This window comes from Zingiber officinale, chromosome 8A, assembly GCF_018446385.1.
Source record: "Zingiber officinale cultivar Zhangliang chromosome 8A, Zo_v1.1, whole genome shotgun sequence".
Classification (NCBI taxonomy): domain Eukaryota; kingdom Viridiplantae; phylum Streptophyta; class Magnoliopsida; order Zingiberales; family Zingiberaceae; genus Zingiber; species Zingiber officinale.
Genome location: NC_056000.1, coordinates 135,490,694 through 135,505,439, shown reverse-complemented (window position 1 = coordinate 135,505,439; position 14,746 = coordinate 135,490,694).

Here is a 14,746-nt window from a genome sequence, read left to right as displayed (position 1 = left end):
TGGCTACAGTGAAGATTTGTGCATACCTTCGTCGACATCTGGGGGTCCTTATATAGGACCCCGAGGAGGTGCGGACACGCTTCTCGATGCATGCATGCTTCCCCAAACATATCTTAACGAGCCCGTGTCAGAAAAGTACCCCTGACGTCATTCCACAATCGTCCGAGTATATCCCGAATGTGACGGTGGAAGCTTCCGCCGTATGATCATGTGTACGGCTCGGCCGCTAACTCTGCTGTTTGTCGACGGCAGACGTCTCGAGGATGATGTTATCCCCTGTCTCCTTTGTCTCTTGCGTCGCTTGTTTGTTCCAAGGCCGAGCGGTTCGGACGCTCGGCAGGCATATCCCTTCTGCCCCGGTTGTAGGTATCGGTCCGACCGGGAGGACTCCCGGTCGTATACTCGGATGAAATTGCTCCTGCCTCTTTGTTGCCTCGTGCCCGGCCGAACGGACAGCCCGCTTGGCCATAAAACCTTTTTACCTTGAGCATCGGAAACCCGACCCCTAGTCGGGTTGTCTTTCATTCGGCTCGGGGGATTCCCGGCCGGTCGGCCTGCTTCGTCCAGTCGGTCGGCCTGCTTCGTCCGGTCGGTCGGGTCTCAGGGTTGAATCTCTTGACCTTTAACCTCCACGTGTCGTTGACCTTCCGCCAACGAGGATCCCCCGTCCTTACCACCGGATCATAAACAATTGCATATTGTCGTTAGGGGATTGGACGATATGGTCGCCTAGATGCTCTCCTCCAAACACGTGGAATTTGGTGAATGAGGAGATAATTAACGGCTATCGAATCTGGTAATACCAAGATGATGGAGGAGTCCACAACGTAGCGCTTATGTGGAGATGCTCTTCTGACAATTTATAAACCTTAGAGAGGGTAAGTGCAAAGGATTCTGGACTCTCCATAACTCCACCAGGTTCTCTTATTCTTCTCCATCTTCTTTCAATATAACAGCTCAAGCAAACCCTAACTTACGCCTTAGAGTAGCCTATCGGGATCCATCGTCGACATAATTCTAACTCTCTTTTGGAGCGCATCTCAGGCTCCTTCATCCTCCTCACCAACGATCTCCTGAGAGCACAAATGTCAGCTTGTTCATTAATTAGTGGCTTGACTATCCACAATATTTGGTCGGAACAAGTAGCATACATTTTTTTTATTTAGCATTTGATATCCAATTCTTTAAATTGATTAATCCTAGGGGTAACCGGTTTGATTCTATAGAAAATTTTCATCAACCACTAGGATAAATCGGAAAGTACTCATAGAGGCTTATTCAGATGACCAATGTTTTTAGGCTCACTTCTCACTAGAGAAAAAAATCTCTTATAATATGCTATAGTTGAGACTTAAACTTTAAATTTTTAGTTATTTATTAGAGGACCTAATTAGTGTACCATTACCAGGGGCGAACAAGTAGCATACATGATTCCCTAGTGGAAATGACAATTGCACATGCAGTTGCCATGACTCTCAGGGTGCGTTTGGTTCAAGTCATCATGTATAACCTTGGTTATGTGATTATCAGGTAATCACATAACCAAGGTTATAGGGAATAAAACATAACCAAATGTTGTTTGGTTCAACTTAGGTAATGTAACAAAAACTTGTTTGTTTGAAGGTTTTAATGAATACCTTAGTTTAATATTTTACCGTATTACCCTCAGTTACAAAACCAACTATACATAATAATAATAATAATAATAATAATAATAATAATAATATTATTATTATTATTATTATTATTATTTATTTATTTATTTTTTAATGCTTTTTTACTTTTTTTTTCCGGTATATTTTTTTACTTTTTTATGTATTTTTTTATTTTTAATGTTTTTATATTTTTATATTATTTATATTTATTTTTTTTTACATTTTTTAAATTTTAATTTTTATTTATTTATTTTATTTTAAATTTTATTTTTAATTTTAAAATTTTTATATTTTTTAAAATTTTTATAAATTTTTTTTAAAAATTTTTTAACATTTTTAAAATTTTTATTTTTTGTTTTTTATTTTTAAAATTTTTATTTTTTTATTTTTTTAATTATTTATTTAAAAAAAAAATAAATTTTTTAAAACATTTTTTTACATTTTTTTTTTATATTTTTTACATTTTTTCTCTTTTTTTCATATTTTTTCTTATCGGAGGGTATTTTTGGTAAAAAAAATTCGTTAACCCCGGAATCAATAAAAACTTTAGTTTTCTGAGATTTTTCGATTCCGGGCTGCATGATCCTTTTGCTGACGTGTCGGGCATGGAACATTACTTGGGAATCATCGAATACCTAAATCAAACAAGGTTTTTATTGATAATCTTGGATGGATAACCAAGATTATCAAGAATAATTTTGAACCAAACGCACCCTCAGTGTCAGTTAATAAAATTGCATTCTCCCTTTATATATGACGTCCAGGTAAAGGGAATGGATTCAGGCAAAAATAAAAAAAATCTGAAAAGGAAGAACATCTTTGTTCGGTGAAAGTTCAAGGGTGGTTCGTCCTAATCGTCTGTGATGGCAAGTGCAAATGACGAGGGACATCATCAATTGTAAGTGTTGAATTATTTGAATTGTAGAGTTGAGTTGGTTTGTGTGAAATAGAGTTATTATTATAAATGTGAGACAGAGTTATTATTATATATAAAAAAAAAAGATAGTCAGTCCATTGTACGTAATTTGTAGTCTTATCTTATTTTTTATAAGAGATTATTTTCAAAATTAGAATAAGTGTCCTTTTGATTATATGATAATAATTTTATCATTATGTCAAATTCCCTTCAAAATTATTATTATAAAATAAAATTTTAAATTTTGATAAAGTCAAAAAGAAAAAAATCCTTCCCCCATGGGATGAAATTGACTTTGTCAAATACAACAATACAAAAATGATGTTGATTATAATTGTGCATTCATTTAATATTGGTTATGCATGAAATAAAAGCATGGCAGAACAATGGATGCATACATCATGTCCATCTTTATTGTGAACTTTAGAATACCGATGATCATGTTTGATTCACAATAAGATTGGTTAGTGATCCGGAGGTAAGAACAGAGACTGTCTTCGAAGAAAGTCAAAGTCATGTGAAAGTCAAAGGGTCAAACGGCCGACCGGAGAAGGGGAGACCGGTCGGCCGAACGGGATCCCAGCGGAAGCACAAACAACCCGACGGAGAGTCGGGTCTCCGATGCTCATGGGGAACAGGGTTGCCGGGCCGATCGAGGAGGCCACTCGGCCGAAGGCATAAAGTAGCATTACTGTGAACAGTCGGCAGAGCACACGACCGGGAATCTCGCGAGCGGACCAGCACATACGACCGGCCGGACGTGAGGGGACGGCCGACCGACCGGACGCTCGGCATGGGGTAAGAAGAGACAAAAGGACAGGGGAACAACTTCTGACAGCGGATATGCTCAATGACCAGGTCATACGCAGGATCTTATGACAGAGGGTTCCGTTGTCCCATCAGAGATGTGCTCAGACTGTAGCAGTATGGTGTCAGGTAAGCTTTTCTGACAAGCACATACTGAGGTATGGGCTGAGGACACGTATTCACCTCGATATGTGTACGTGAGCCCCTTCACAGCTCTATATAATGAGCCTCACACTTCGCCGGAGGTACGCATTCTCCGATATTGAGAGCCCACTTCTTTGTTGTTCACTTGCCTGATTTGAGCGTCGGAGGGTCGTCGCCGGGAACCCCTTCCCGGCCCGACTTCCTTACAGGTTCGTCGGAGGTCCGTACGACCGGTCGAAGATCTACGTCAGTAATTCGGAGAGCGCCACGTGCTCAGCGTCCGTTGATTCAGCGTTCGGACAGGATCAGTTAGCAAAAGTGAAATTTTGCCTCTAAAAAAAAAAAAAAATATATATATATATATATATATATATATATATATATATATATATATATATATATAAAAGAAAGTAAATTGAGAAGTTATAATTGATTATTATGAGGAGGACATTTTTCTTAATTTTATTGAGATTTAACTTTTTGCCTATTATAGTAATATATGTTTCGTAATAGTCAACTTAATTGTACCTCGAGGGCATGATTCACAATATGATGCTCCATACTGTTTGATATGGGATATAATGAGCAGATCTAGGAAATAACGTGGCGGTCAAAGTCAAAATGATGTGATGATCAAAGTCAAAAGAAGGGAGCGTTTTCCACCTAGCTTGGTTGGTCGCCTAGTGCTAAGGCTCTCAAGTCCAGCCCAACCGGATTACAAACCGTCTGAGAGAGGGTCGACTGACCCTTAAGTCGGTCGAGCATAAGGGGTTTAGTGCTTTACTCTTGAACTGAAAAGATAGCATGTCTGACTGGGTTTAAAGACGGTCAACCTTATAGGTCAGCCAGAATGTCCAATCCACCTCATAATCGACCAGCCATAGGTCTAATCAGAATAAAAGTTAATCTCCCCGATTCTCACAAATCTCTCTATGCATGCTCGGCCAGATAAAAGGTCGACCGGGTCTAAGACACTTAGCTTCATATTGATTCCCAAAACGGATTTCCAGCACGCACAATTTATCATATGACTTCTTAAATGGATTTTCAGCACGTCCAATGCATCATATTATTTTTTGAACGGATCGTTAATACCATGCATAACATAACTGAGCAGCTTAATGTGAGCACAAAGATAAAAACGACTGGCCTTATGAGTCAGCTGGGATATACTCAGCCGACAACATGAGCAGAGAATCCTAACAATCTATCAGAATAACAACTATATATCAGAGAATATTCTGTTGGAACTTTTTTCAAGGATTATTGTGTCTCTCATCAGCCGACCACTTATGATAGCATATTCCTTCAACGTCATAAGCTATAAACAACAAAAAGGTATACATATGAGCAAATGGAGGATTCCTCGAATAATTATTGCACATTGCCTACGTCGTATACTTTCCTTTACCTAACAACCGGATGATTACGGAGGTTATGAGAGGTGGTATATAAAGGAGAGTCCTCTCTGTTGGCAAGATACGCTCTCTAAACATCTCAAGCTTGCTCTCGCATGCACGTTCTCTATTGTTCTTCATTCACTCGTTCAGAATTGTACTTACTTGAGTGTCAGAGGGCCTTCGCTAGGGACTACCCCCTGATTTCTGGGCACTGACGTTTTGTTTGCTCATCTGAGTGTGCGCATGATAGAAAGGAAACCTCCCCATGAAGTAAAAAAGTCTTCTCCCAGTCAACAATCAAGTCATCGTTTCCAACATACCATTTCCTCAATTTTCAGACAGGATCACTGTTATTAAAATTAAAATGCAAAATCAGTATGAGCCAAAGACTACGAAGTCTATGATGATTTGCGCAATCTTGTTCATTGCTTTATGAGCAGTTGCACATCTGTCACTTTCTGCATACATCTTGTCCAAATTGCAATGAGTTTGCATGATATGGACATGATATGTCATGGGGTGATGTGGCCCTTGATGAGGTTCAACCAATGCATGCATAAATGTGTGAGTGCATAATGGCGCGTGTGAGCGCATGATGATCATGGGTCAGTTTAGATTAATATTCTGATTTTATATTAGAATGTTTTTCTGAATTGTTTAGGATTTTTTAAATTAATTTTTTAAAAAAAATAAATTTAAATGAGGGAAAATTGTTTATATTCAAATTTAAAATATTTATGAAAATTTTCTTGTACCTATTGTTTGCTTTTGTGTTCTTAGTGTACTAGTTCTATGCATACTTTGAATTGAAATAAATCAATATTGTTATTGGTTTGTCAGTTGTGTATTGACTTTATTATTTTCAATTTCAGATACCATGAATAATATATACTATGACTTATTGTGATGTGCGACAAAATGAACTGAGGGAGACTATTCAAGAGATAGAGTATGACTCTGCTTAGGGAGTTAAGGGACATATTGAAAGACTTGATAGGTTATCTTGAAAACTTGAGCAGTAAGATTTTCCTATCCTAGATAATTATTGAATTTGGGCTTTGATTCGATCACTACCGAGACAACTCAATGAAGTAGCACACTATATATGGGGGCACTATGAGGGTGCATTACATATGCGGAGTTGTGTATAGAGAGACTTCATCATGTTGATCATGAAATACCACCTCAAGAAGAGGATCATGAAGAGATTGAGGAGGATTCAGAAAAGGATTTGAATGTGGATTTTGGAGGATCAAGTAGAGTTTGCTTGAGAATGCCCTAGCTGAGTCTAGAAAGATAGGGTTGTATTGATTATTATTGCACTATTGTCTGTCCTAATGGGAGTAGTAGTGACCTATCTAGTTTCTAAGACTTGTTTATGTTATGAGTTAGCTATATTATGTTTTAGCGAACTTAAAAAAAGAATGATTAGTTCATTTAATAACGAGTTCATTTCATGATTAGTTCATTTAATGAGTAATCGTTCATTTAATGATTAGTTCATGTCATGAGATGTGTGTAATATAATCGATCAATGTTAATTAGATTGAATCATACAAATAATAAGTGGAAACATAATTATCACTTGATTTTGTAATTTAACTCAGATTTACATTGAGCCAATGATAAATTTCATACATATAAATTACATTGAATAGCTAAATCATGTATTTATTTATGATATATTATGGTTACTAAGAACATCATAGCTGAACTCAATAAAGAAGATAAATTATATAGGGATAACTATAAAATATAACATCTTAAGATATAATACGTTCTTGAGAAATAAGAAATTATGGTTCAATAGCATAGCATAAACATGATCTTGATGCTTATAAGGCATGCAAGAAAAATGACTTTACTGCTAAGGGTATATTGATTAGTTCAATGATAGATAACCTGGTCTATGAGTATGAGTCATTACCATTGGCTTATGTTGTCTGGGTTGCCCTTAAATAAAAGTATAGTGGAGTAAGACTAAGCTCGAAATGGGAGAGTGCTTTGACACCTAATGCTACTATAGAAATGGATTCAAGAAGATATAAAACTAGACCATATAAAGTCCACCCCTACTCTCAAACTGAAATGAAAGTAGAGACCCAGGGTGCTTCATACATTGTTGATTTGGAAAGAAAATATTATAAGTACAGAGAGTTTCAAAATTATGGATTGGCTTGGTCATATGCTATTGCTGTAATCATTCATCAGAACACTCCTGTATTGTCAGCATTATTTTCATTTACAAACTTGGAAGGCCACTTACATGGATTGTATTTATCCTTGTCAAAGCAAGAAATTTTGGCCTTGTGGTGTAAACAACTTTATAGTTTTATATTCCCATAGCTTTGTGCAGCCCGGTAGGTGAAAGAAGTTACGAATTGAGTTCAAAACATAACAGGAAGGTAAAAATCAAATGCAGCCGCTGTAAACAACTTGACCATAATCGAAGGACTTGTAGAATGCCGCCAGCCCCTGCTAATTGACTTACTGGTATATGTATGCAGGAATATTTTGTAAGCATAAATATTATGCTTGATTTATATATTTTGTATGAAGGCGGAATGGATCCATATCTTTTGTATGTAGTATATCATGAAAAAATTTATATGTAGTACATCCATATATTTTTTTTACTGGTATATGTTTGCATGAATTTGAAGATAAACAGTTGTGTTGAGTTTTGTAAATTTTATATCTCTGATATGAGGTGTCAATTGTCTAGATATTTCAAAGCGGGTGCTTGTAAATTAGACTTCATCTGAAAGGTATGACTAAATTATGATAAGTTTTAGCTAGAACGTGTCAGGCCCATGGAGAGCCTTATATGGAACCATATGTAGGGTCGGGTAGACCCGCTAGAAGGGGGGTTGAACAGCCTGAAAAATAAATCAAGACCTTTCTCGAACTTTTAACTCGAGTTAGCAGCAATAGTATAATAAAAGTAAACAATACAAAAACTGAAAGAAGAGACTCAGAATTTTACTTAGTTACAACCGGGGTGATTGTTAATCCAAGACAATGATAGCACTAGAAAAACTCCTTCGTGTAGGTGGAGAAGCCTCTTACAATTTTTGAATGCTCAGAATATTGCTAGGAATTGAATGCTGAGTTGATTGATTATTTTCTAGCAGCAAAGGATTATTTTATAGCTCCTGGAAATTATATCTATAACTTGAGGGCGCCTCCCAAGGGTATAGAGGGTGCCTCCATCGAGGCGGTATGGATAAAATTTTATCCGCTGCGAACAACCACTTTGGCCAGGTTGAGGGCGCCCTCAATAGGCATGGAGGGCACCCTCAATGCTATGGAGGGCACCCTCCATGCTTATGGAGGGCGCCCTCCGCCTGAAGGCTGCGGAGGCGCTGGTTCGCTTCGGAGGTGCCTTCAACACCTTGTTGAGGGTACCTCCAGCAGTGTTCTCTAGCTCCTTGCTCTCCTACTGTTCCGATTGCCTGGGTGATTGCGGCTAACGGAAATAGGGCTCACTCGAACCCAATTTCCGACCTTCTCCTCGAGCAGCCTTTTCCCAGACTTCTCATCCGTTGAACGTCGCGCCCGTTCTTCTCGTCTACCGATGTACTTTTCCGTGGTACCTCATCCTTCGGACGCACCGAGCCCATCGGCTCTCTCCCGTGTCGTCCTTCTCGCTAGTCGCGTCTTCCGCTCGACTTCCTGTGCTCCTAAGCTCCTGCACACTTAGACACAGAGATCAAACCAAAACATGACCTAACCTAACTTAGTTGATTACACTAAAAACAACCTGAGGCTCCAACAATCCCTCCTTTTTATGTGAGCAACCCAAGTTAATTTAGGGTAAAACAATCAAAAGATAAAATTGCAATACTAAATAAATAAAGTTGTAATTATACAATAAGGTGCAAAAGATTTTCAAAATTTAAATTTCGAACTACCTCCCCTAGACTTAATCTTCTCTTCTCCCTCTTTGATCATACAAAAAAAAATTGGGGTTCTTAAAATCTAAGGGTAAAAAAAATGAGTTTTAACAGAAAAAACTTATTTTACTGTTAAGTAAAAAAATAATTTCTAAGTGAAAAAAAATTCTAAGTGAAGTTTGCAAGTTAAGTAAAAAATCATTGAAAAAAAATTGAAAGTATTTAATTTAATTAATTACTTTATGCTTATCAATTTGTCAATTAAATATTCAATTCAAAAATTGACTTCCAGGTTGTGATGAGACACTAGACCTTCTTGGTTATTGGATCATCAACCACTTCTAGACAAAGCCGCTTAATGAATTTAAACATTTAATCTACTATCTGAAAGCATAACAGAAATCTTAATTCAAATATTCTTTAGGAACCTAATATAAGTTCTTTCCTATTGGGTTAATTAGAAATTTATGGGGTACATAACTATTAGGAATTTTCCTAATTTGACCTTTATGAAATCTAAGATACCAGTTCAGATTTCTATATTTCCTAATATTTTCAATGTATGAACATGTATGATTTTTTCAAATTTTCTATCTCTGTTTTTAATTTATCATTTTCTATTTGCAGATTATCATATAAATCTAGTGTACATGCTTTGGACAATTGTATTTTCAAATCTATGTTTTCTTTTTCTAGATTGCAACATTCTTTAGTTAATAACTTCACAAATTTAAACAATTTGTCATGTGGGAGAAATTGTATCTTACTTACCTTGTTGATCTCATTGTTTGTTGCCCCCCCCCCCCCCCCCCCAACTGTTGCTTTCTTCTGTTGCTGCTCCCCTTCATCGATGTTCTCGATGCTCATTTTGGACGAGCTTGCTTCATGTTCGACTTCTTAGTGACTTGCCATCAACGCAAGTCCGGAGAAAGCTTTGACCTCTGACTCGAACAACGTATCGTCCCATGTTACTTTTAGGATCTTATGTTTGTCTATTTGGATAGACTTCTTATCTTTGCCTTTGTCCATCTTCTTCAACTTAGGGTAGTTGTCTTTTACATGTCCTTCTTCATCACAGTGGTAGCATTTTATTTTTCTTCTTCTTCTACCTTGTACTTTATTAAATTGCTTAGATTTAAATAATTTTTTAAACTTACGCACCATTAGCGTTGTTTCATCATCATCGAAGGACGATTCTGAATCTTGTCGTCCATTTTTGCTTTAAGAGCAATATTGTGCTTTGGCTCCTTCTTTGAATTTGCAAATCTTGTTTCATGAACTTCAAAAGTAGAGAATAATTCATCTAAAGTAACAGATTGTAGGTCCTTAGAGACATAATAGGCATCCACTAATGATGCTCATTTCTTTATTTCTAGGGAAAGTATTAAGTGTGTACCTTAGCGAATCTCGATTGCTTACCTTTTCTTCGAGATTCGAAAGTCCAATGATTAGCTCCTTGATTCTCGAGTGAAGATGTGCTACAGTCTCATCTTCTTCTAATCGGAGGTTGCTGATATGGTTGCGAAGTAAGTCCCTTTTCGCAAGTTTTACCTCCAAGGTTCCTTCGTGAAGTTCCAAGAATTTTTTCCAGAACTCCTTGGCGGACTCGTAAGCTCTGATCTGGTTGACTTCTTGTGGTGGTAGGACGCTCAACAAATAAAATTTTGTTTTGCCGTTTGCCACGAAGTCAGCTTGTTCCTTCTTCGTCCAATGGAATTTATCTTTACCTTCGGGTGCTGAAAAACTAACCTCCATTATCAAAAATAAATAAAAATCCATCTTGAAAAATACCTCCATCTTCTTTTTCCAGTTGATAAAGTCTCCCTCGAATTTTGGTGGGTGAATGCTTGATCCGACTATCTCATGTGCTTCATTCGGCAGTTAGTCCTCCTGAAGCGCCCCTTTCTCTGATACCACTTATAGGTCCGGGTAGGCTGGCTAGAAGGAGGGTTGAATAGCCTGAAAAATAAATCAAGACCTTTCTCGAACTTTTAACTCGAGTTAGCAGCAATAGTATAATAAAAAATATAAAATATAAAAACTGAAAGAAGAGACTCAGAATTTTACTTGGTTACAACCGGGGTGGTTGTTAATCCAAGACAATGACCACTAGAAAAACTCCTTTGTGTAGGTGGAGAAGTCTCTTACAATCTTTGAACGCTCAGACTATTGCTAGGAATTGAATGCTTGAGTTGATTGATAATTTCCTAGCTCCAGGGGTCATTTTATAGCTCATATAAATTCTATCTATAGCTTGAGGGCGCCTCCCAAGGGGATGGAGGGCGCCTCTAGCGAGGCAGTACGAATAAAACTTTATCCGCTGCAAACGGTCACTTTGGCCAGGTCGAGGGCGCCCTCAATAGGCATGGAGGGCGCCCTCAATAGGCATGGAGGGCGCCCTCAATGCTATGGAGGGTGCCCTCCATGCTTATAGAGGGCGCCCTCTGCTTAAAGGTTGCGGAGGCGTTGGTTTGCTTCGGAGGGGCCTTCAACACCTTGTTGAGGGCGTTTCCAACAGTGTTCTCCAGCTCCTTTCGCTCTCCTGCTACTCCGATCGCCTAGGTGATTGCGGCCAACCGAAATAGGGCTCACCCGAACCCAATTTCTGTCCTTCTCCTCGAGCAGCCTTCCTCCCCAACTTCTTGTCCCCCGAACGTTGCGTCCGTTCTTCTCGTCCACCGGTGTACTCTTCCGCGGCACCTCGTCCCTCGGACGCACCGAGCCCGTCGACTCTCTCCCGTGCCATCCTTCTCGCTAGCCACGTCTTCCGCTCGCCTTCCTGTGCTCCTAAGCTCCTGCACACTTATACATAGAGATTAAACCAAAACAGGATCTAACCTAGCTTAGTTGATCACACCAAAAATAACCTAGGATTCTAACACCATATTAGGCCCATGGTGGGCATGATATGAGAAAATATCAGGTCCACGGTTATTTTTGATGTGAGAATTATATGGTTGAATAATTTCCTGAATAACAAATAAGGTTGTAAATTAAGTTTCAATTCTAAGTTACGACTAAACAAATAGGCTTTTGTTGTGCTTGTAAACTAAAACTCGAAAGTGTGTGTTGTTCATCGAATTCCAGCAAGTACACTGATTCGTGCCAAATGACATGACACAATCACTTTATTGGTAGTGGTTAGAACCTAGGTTTGACACCATATCTATCTTCTCCTCGCTTAACCCTTCCCATTGCTAGATATTTTGGTGAAATCTAACTACATTAGGTCCATCAGTGAGTTTTGGTTAAGACCCACTAATGAACCTAAAGAGGTCAGATTTTACCCAAATCAATTCCTGTGGTTTTCTCATGCATCAAGGACTCCAATGGTACCATTTATTATTGATTTAGATCTCTCTGAAGGCAATTAAATCTTACGATACATTTTAGCCAGAATGTGGGCCTGATATGGAAACATATCAGGCCCAAGGCAGGCATGATATGGAAACATATCAGGCCCAAGGCAGGCATGATATGGAAAAATATCATGGTCACGGTGGGCCTGATATGGGAAAATATCAGGCCCATGATTATTTCTAATGTTAGAATTATATGGTTGAATAATTTTCTGAATAACAAATAGGATTGTAAATTGAGTTTCAACTCTATGTTACAACTTAAAATATTAATAGGGTTTTGTTGTGCTTGTAAGATAAAACTCGAAAGTCATGCTCGATATGGCTAATATCAGGCCCAACATGATTTACAGAACACATCTGCTTCAACGTATCTTCTTTATCGAAATTAGGTCAACTAAATTGCGAGCGGGATGAAAACTTAACATTTCACGAAACTCCTGTGGCTTAGGACTACCATCATCTTCTTTCTCGAATGTACGTATCTCCAATACTTATTTAGTTTTTATTTTGCCTGGGGTTATTGTTAGTATATAGGGCGGTCAAATTTGTTTTGATTGTGACTGATGGTTTATGCTTGCTCAGTTAGGGATGACTTCAAAAACAGAGTCCTCAAGTGGAGGTGCTGCTCTACCCAGTTATCCTAGTTATTGTAAACAGAGTGCACAATAAAAGAATGAACTAGAAAAGTAGCCATTTTCATTTCATGGAATTTATTTCTTCTGTTCAACCGACAACACAACAAGAACAGTTGATTCAAAGCACACCCTTCTCGTGGGTCCTCGACCTCACTAATTGTCCTTATGTAAGAGTTGTGGTCCATAATATATTTGATAATTGGGACTCGGAGGAACACAACTTCATCTTCCACGGGAAAAAACTACAATTCACAAAGGTTGATGTTGCAGGGATTCTAGGCCTACTCGACAATGGAGACACAATTCCACTTGATTTAAATGAGGCATCCAGACCTTTGTGCATGCAAGTTTTCCAATAGTCTGATTGTTCTGCCAAACATTTGGAGGAACTCATAATGAAGTCTAGATCAAATGACAAGCTATACTGTCAACTTTAGATTCTCTATTTTTTACAACTGTTATGTTTCGTGGTACTAGCAGCGTTGCTAGATTACCTGTGCTATCCTTGATTGACTGCCTAGATGATTTTGACTACTTAGCCAGGTTTAACTGGTGTAATGTGATTTACAATTTCATGGCTCCTCAATTGGAGATCATTAGTTTATAGGCTATATTGAGGCCAAAACCATAAGTTGTTGATTCAACCCCTAAGGCTCCCTTGCTAAAGGGATTTCCCACTATATTGGCGATAAGTTAGATTATATGTGACTTACATTATTTGGTCTAAATTATTTTTAATCATTATAATCACATTGTAGGTATAGATGAGTGAGCACATATATTTCATTAATCCAATGTAACCTGAAGTATTTCCTAGAATCATTCAATGCAGTTCGCCTAACAATCATGTTGACACAGTAAAAAAGATGATCGACCATGTGAGCGGTGAGAAAATTATTGTAGATTTAATTCTAATAGAATCTGAACTAATTTTGATACCAGGTTGGCCTCCTCCAACTCAAGGACCTGATATATTAGACCAAGGTTCTTCACATCAGAGTCAAGAAGGTCTATTGTATTGCCCAGAGAGTTCCAATTGCAGTGAGTGCAAGGAAAAGGCAGAACATATTGAAAATTTAAAGCAACAACTAAATACTATTGTTAAAAGTTTGGAGGATGTTAAAAGGGAGATGGCCACGACCATAAATGAAAAGAATAATCTCTTATCAGTAAAAGATAAGTTAATTGCTGATGCCGAAAGTAAAATCAAAGAGCTCCAAACTAAGCTTCAGATGAAGGAATCTGAAGATGCACAAGCGGCCCCTATCACGGAAAAAGAGGTCATACCACCAACACATACAAGAGTAAAGAGGCTACCCAATAAGAGTGTGAAGCCCCTACCAACAACATTTGAACAATGACCCAAAGGAAAGAGAACTGATAGAAAAGTTATATCTGAAGATAAAGGGACAAACAAAGAAATTATTCAACATGTAGATTCAGTAGCTACTATCAAATCAACTATAAGTTCCACCATTTCATCAAGCCAACAAATCAAATGTACTCATCTTTAGGAAGTCAAAAATCAAATATTAAAGGTAGGGTTTCAAGACATATCGCGAAACAATAAGGATGAATAAATAGGGTGAGAAAAGCATACTCGTCTTTTAATCCTCAATGACATTTTTGTCTATAAATTTGGCCAGCAAGTGAAGACATCTTTCAAGAAGAATAAAAGCCTATTTATAGCAGATGCATTATTAAAGATTAGTTAATTAAAGTATGTTAGTTGGTAACGTAGTTACATCATTATGTAAAACATTAATGATTTGTGGAGTTTACTAATATTAATAGTTGAAAATTGTTACTATGTTTTTGTTGTTTATGAAGGGTTACGACGCTTCCAGTCTGGTCCAACTCAATTTTCTCACTAGATATGGAAGATTTATTTACAATCTTTGATTGGGCTCAGTGGACACATGGTGATTGCA